The sequence below is a fragment of the Balaenoptera ricei genome, chromosome 14 (genome assembly GCF_028023285.1).
Source record: "Balaenoptera ricei isolate mBalRic1 chromosome 14, mBalRic1.hap2, whole genome shotgun sequence".
Classification (NCBI taxonomy): Eukaryota; Metazoa; Chordata; class Mammalia; order Artiodactyla; family Balaenopteridae; genus Balaenoptera; species Balaenoptera ricei.
This window is the reverse complement of record NC_082652.1, coordinates 21,397,359-21,403,540: the sequence shown is the minus strand read 5'-3', so window position 1 is coordinate 21,403,540 and position 6,182 is coordinate 21,397,359.

Below are 6,182 nucleotides of genomic sequence, written 5' to 3'. Positions count from 1 at the left end.
CCCAGGGGAAGCCTCCAGGCTTGTGCCAGTTAGTGGCAGAGCCAGGGCAGAGTCTCCAGCAACCCTCCTGCCCTCCCCTCCCTTCTCCTCCTCACCCCGCCCCTCCAGGAGCCCTGAAATGCCTGCTCCCTGCCCCCAGCCTCTTGGTTCACAGCTAACTGGGCCACCTCACTCTAAAGGGATTTGACTTCTGGAGAGAACTGGAGACTGGTGAGAAAGGGCTTAGGGATTAGACAATGATACCCGGGAAGGTAAGGGACTTAATTAGCGGGGTTCGGGTGTGGGAAGTGGGGCAGGGAGAGGATTTGTGTCTTCGCAAAGCCAGGGTAGACTGTGGAAGCGAGGAGGAAGTGGGCTCCTGGGGAGGAGCCAGGCGGGCTTGGTTTCTCACGTTCTGTTGTGCCTTCAGAAATAACACATAATAGATTATAGTACTGATAATCCGTCTCATTTGTGCACCCACCACTTTTCCAGCCATTATTTCGCTTGGAAATCTCACAGCAGCCCTGGGAGAGAGGCAAGGATTATTTTTCTCCCCAGGTGACAGGCACCCAGAGAAGGCAGGTAGGTGACTTTGCCACTGGAGGAGCTGGGGTTTGGCCGCAGGCCTCCTGGCTCCTGGTCCAGGTCTGCTGCCTCTGCTTTCACAACATCAGTGCAGGGGGAGAGGCAAGAGCAGGGGGTCAAGAAGCTGCAGCAGAAGTCATCGGGAACTCAGGCTGCCACCCTCCTAGACGGAAGTCCCTGAACACCCCTGGCCTCCTTATTTGGTGGGGTGGGTGGAGGGTCAGTGGGGAAAGCAGGAGGGAGAACAAACCGTAAGGTAATAGACAGGTTGCCATCCTGTATTCTGGGCACCTGGGCAGGGCTGCAGCTGGAACCCGAGGGGCCTGCAAAGAGGGCTACTTATCCTGCCCCCTCCCCTAGATATAACCCTCTCCCCAAGGGAGATCCACGTGTGTCCCTTCAACCTACAAAGGCACTCTCGTCCACAGTCGGAACTTACCCTGGTGGATATTCTACTCTTGTTCAACATCAAGGATGCCCAGTTCCGAGAAGAAGAAAGACCACCCCACTAGCTCAAAGATCTCAGACTAGGTTCTCCCCACCACTCAAAGGTCCCTCCTGACGCCCGGCCCTCCTACAGCCACATCCCCCCATGCCCTGACTCTTTATCTGGCCCCCACTGCCCCCTCACTTCTCCACAGCCTGATCTCAGTCTGGGCATGCCCCCCACCAATACTGTAAGTTCCCCGGGCGCAGTTTTTGACTCCATGATTAGCACAGCGCTCAGTTAAATAAGTGCCGAACGAATGAACAAATGTATGAATGAATGAATGAACGTTTGAATAAATGGATGAATGGTTCCCAGGCCTCCGTCTCCCTCCAATCTGGCCGAATCCTGCTCAGCTATCAGGTCTCTGGGAAACCAAGGAAACCTCCCCTCTGCACCCCCTATGGCAGCACTGGCCACTCTGTACCGAATGGCCTTTGGCCTTGGCTGTCCCCCTGTGGACCAGGAACTCCAGGAGGGCAGGGCCTGCTGGCCTCATCCTCTGAGGTGCCCCCGTGCCTGGCCCCATGCCCGCTGCATAAGTGCTGGTGGAGCAAAGGCATGAAAGGTGCTCTAGCTTCAAGCTCCACTCAGGAGCGGAAGTCTGGGCTGCCTGGGTGCGGGGGAGGGGCGGGCACAGGAGTGAGTCCCTCACCACTGCTTCCTCATTCTGCTGCTGTCACCTCCACTGTCCGGGCCGTGTAGTCCTGGGTGGTGCAGATTTCTTTATTCCTTCCCCACTTTGCTTGAAAAAGACTTGAGGCAGCATGTGGGCAGGGCTGGGAGGAGGCTCAGAGTCAGGGCCTTTCTGCATGGCCACCCACAAGTACAAGGGCTTTCCAGAGTTCCAGCTGCCCCAGCCTCCTGGAAGTAGAGTGTTCCACAAATATTTGTTGAAGGGTTTGAAGGACTGTTCTCTCCGACTCTCAAATCCCCGTGCCAATCTCCGCACCACCCCTTCCCCGTTGGCACCACAGAATCAGAAGGCAGGGCACGCAGGGGCCTCCAACCTCCTGGTCAATGCCCTTGTTTTAGAGAAGAGTCATCCAAGGCCCAGGTCAAGGGCAGATGGCCCCAAGGAGGCCCCCTGCTGAATAGTCACTGCAGCACATTCACTGAAGAACGTGGTCTAGGGACTTCCCTGGTGGTCCGGTGGGTAAGACTCTGCAGTCCCAATGCAGGGGGCCTGGGTTCGATCCCTGGTTGGGGAACTAGATCCCACATGCATGCTGCAAAAAGGATCCTGCATGTCACAATGAAGATCCTGTGTTCCACAACTAGGACCCGGTGCCGACAAAATAAACAAACAAACAAATAAATAAATAGTTTAAAAAAAAAAAAAAGAATGTGGTCTAAAGTCCAGGCTCTGGACTCCCAGTCCAGTGCTCTTGCCTGTGTTCAGAGCCGCCTCCCAGAGGAATCTCAAGCCCTGGGCACTACCTCCCAAGACTAGAACTGTTACCCAATATGCCTCCTAAATCTCTGGGTTCCAGCAGTCTTCTTTCAGCTGTCCATATGCCATGCCCGGCAGGGTATACTCAGAACAGCACACCCATCACAGAGCTGGCAGGTGGCAGGGCCTGGATCTCGCCTCCGGCCTGCCTGATCTACGAGGCTGGGCTCTTTCTCTTGGGCCAGGCTGTTGCCTGACAGTCACCACTACAACACAAAGCAGTCAGTGTCAAGGCCAGGAGAGAGGGGCTACTGGTTGGCAGAGGTCATGCTGGGTTGGGTGGATCAGGGAGAAGTTCCTGGAAACATCCCTGGATCAGGCTTTGAAGGCCAGGGAGGATCTGGCAGGAGGAAACAGGAGAGGGAAGCAGCTCTGAAGAGGCAGGAGGTCAGAAGTGCATCTGAGGAGCAGCTTGGAGCTTCTCTGACTGAAATTAAAGTGTGCAGTGGGGAGAAGTGGCAGTCGAGGCCACAAGGGATGCTGGGATGAGCTGGGGGTAGGCCTTGAATGCAAGTCAGGGAGGTTGGGCTGACTCCTGAAGGAACTAGGGAGCCATTGCAGATTCTTGAGTAGCGGAGCAACATACCTAACAGGGAGGGAGAATTGCCAGACCAGGATTGGGGGGATAGAGAAAAGGTGGGGATGTGGAGGAGGGAGTTCTCTTAGTAACCAGCCTGGAGGAGTTTAATTATAGATAATAAATATATAATAAATAAATAAATATATAATCCAGATTTTGATTCTAGGATTTATTTGATCAGATTAGCCGCTCCATAGTGGGGCTGGAGATAGGTAAGTTTCAGTGGACAAAGGAGAAGCAGGCAGCCCCAGGGCCTGGAAAGGGCAGACTGGAGGAAGTGTACTTCATTTAGGCCTTTATAGTGGGTAAATCCAGATTCCTTGGGAGAGGGGGCTTGTTTGGGGCTGGGGACTGTTTCCTGTTGGGTGAATGTTTTCCTTGTGCTTTCCTGGGAAGCCTCTCCAGGCAGTTCCCAGGCTAGTCCAAACCCCAGCCCGTGGGCACCGGGGAGCATTTGGCCTAGAAGCCCAAGACTTGGGTTCAAGTCACAACTGCAGGCACTCTCACATGACTGCCTCTCTCCCTCAGAGTCCTCAAGAAGTCACCTGACCTACCTACCTTAGGGGGTCACCATGGGCTTAAATGACAAGCTAGGTCTGAAAGTGTCTTGTAGACTGTAAAGTGCTGAACCAACCTAAGCAGTTGCTCTATTTTCCTTTGAGTAGGTCCTTCACTGAAAAGAACATCTTGCCCCTGCAAGGGTCTAAAAGAAAGATCTCAGCCAGGCACGCAGCAAGGAAGTCGGCTGTGCCCTGCCCTGAGCCAAAGCCGATGAGTCTGTAACCAGGGCAGGACTGCTAGGACTGCCTGAAAATGCTTCACAGGGGTGGGAGCGGGGGCCTCTCAGACACCAGGCTGGACCCAAGACCCTCACTCTGTGCCTGGCTGCAGACCTCCATGGTGGAGGCCTCGCCAGGTGCAGAGCGAAGTCCTCCCAAGTGTCTTTAATGGGCCTGCTGTAGCCTGCCTCTGCCTTCTAACCCAGAGAGCCAGGGGCAGTCTGCTTTCCACTCTCCTGGAGTGCAGAGTACAGAGGTGGCAGGGGTTTTGCTCTGGGAGGTGTGATGCTTACAGGCTCCTAGGCCTCGCTCTGCATGAATTCCAGGCAGTAAGAGGAGGGCGCGACTCAGCACCTTCCACAGGCCAGGCACCCCACGAAGCTCTCTACATCTGTCACGCCACTAACGACTTTGGGCAGGCCATGGCCTCTTTGGGCTTGTTTCCACAACTGTTAAGTGAGGTGAGCTGCTTGATCCCTGAATGATCTATGTTTGAGTCTCTTTCCCAGGGCTCCCCCAGGACCTAGCTCTGTGCCTACGGGAGTGTTTCTTGCATTCATTCATTCATTCATTCGGCATTCATTTATTGAGCAGCCCCTGAGTGCAGGATGCTGTGCCAGGGGGAGGGGCTTGTGGGGATTCAGGGGTGAGTAAATAGGGTCCTGTGCCCAAGGACCTCATGGTCTAGCAGGGCAGATGCTCCTAAGCAGGGCCACGTCAAGGTCCTGCTGGTCCTGGCTCAATCCTTCTCTCCCCTCCTCTCTAGTTGTAGCCATGCTTCCTACCTACCACCAGAACTTTGCTCGTGCCATTGTGCCAGCATGGAATGAATGAATCTCCTTTCCATTTCCTTCCCATCCCAGATTTTTAGGGCCCAGTCCAATGTCGCTTCCTCCATGAAGCCTTCTAGGATTATTCCAACCCAAAGCAAATTCTCCCCCCTTAAGCTCCCAGGTACTTGCCGGCTCTCTTTGGGACATTTATCTCGTCCTTGTATTCTAGTTGATGGTGCCTGTGTCTTAACTTTGGGAGTGCAGGATGGCATCCGACTCATTTCGGGATCCCCAGAACAGCGCCTAGGGCCTGGCACGCAGTAGGAGGAAAGAATGGCCAAAGCATGTGACCAGCTGCTACCCTGGAGGTAGGATTAGAGTAGGGGAGGGGGGAACCCAGACAGAGAGGGAGGGCTGGTGAGCTCAGAAAGTAGGAAATGGCTTCATGGTATGGGGATGGGGCATGGCAGGACAGTCAGATGGCATCTGTCCCGCAAATTAGACTTGCAGCTAGCTACATGGGAACCCACAGCTCCGGCCCCTGGGTGTGAGCGGGGGGAAGCAGATAAGCTGATAGAAGGTCCGCTTTCTTTGGGCCATCGCTTTCACTGTGGCTTCCTCCACGTCCACCCTGCATCTCCACCCCGAGGCCGAAGCCTGGCCAGGCAGGCAGCAAAGGGAAGCTCTGCACAGTGGACAAAGGAGTGGTCACATAGGGGAACCCTGTGCTAGGCACTGTCCTGAGTGCAGGGCAAGCTATGCACATTAGCTTGCTTTATCCTCCCATGCTGACTCAAGGTCCAGACCATCCAAATCCATTTAGTGAATGAAGAAGCTTGGATTCAGAGAGGTGAAGTTGCTCCCTGAAGTCTCATAAAAACAAAAGGAAGATTTAGGAGTCAAACCCAGGTCTTCTGATTCCCAGAGAGGAAGCAATCCTCCATGCCAGCTGAGGGTGCCAGCACCTATGAGCCTCTCAGAGAGCTGCGAAGGTCAGAAGCAGAGGACAGGGCTCTGGGTGGGGAGATGGGGTCTGGGCTTCCTTACCCCCCCTCAGCCTGCCTGCCCCGAAGGGGGAGGGGAAAGGCTGTTAACACTGAAAGGCTCCAAACTGGGTTTGCAGCAGTGGTCCAAAATCCATGGCAGGACAAGAGGAGGGCAGGGGCCCCAGAGAGAAAAGGCCAAGGCCACTGTCCTGGAGGCAGGGCGATGGCTAGACTTAGGGGACCTGGTCCCCTACAGAGGCTTCAGTCAAGCTCCCTCCCGTATTGGAGGGAGATGTCCTGCACCGTGGGGACCTGATCTTAGAAGAGCTCATTAGATAGCACCTAGTTGGGGACACTAAGGCCTAGAGAGTTCAGGTGTCTCCTCCAAGGTCACAGTGTGAGCTAAGGGTAAATTGGGGACTGGAACCCAGACTTCCTGTCCTCATGTCTACCGGCCTCGGCCAGCGTGGGCACTCGGGCTCGCCTCCTGCTCAGGTCTCCGCTTCAGAAGGGCGGAGGGTACCCGCGTCAGACGCTCCTGCGCCCAGCGTTATCTC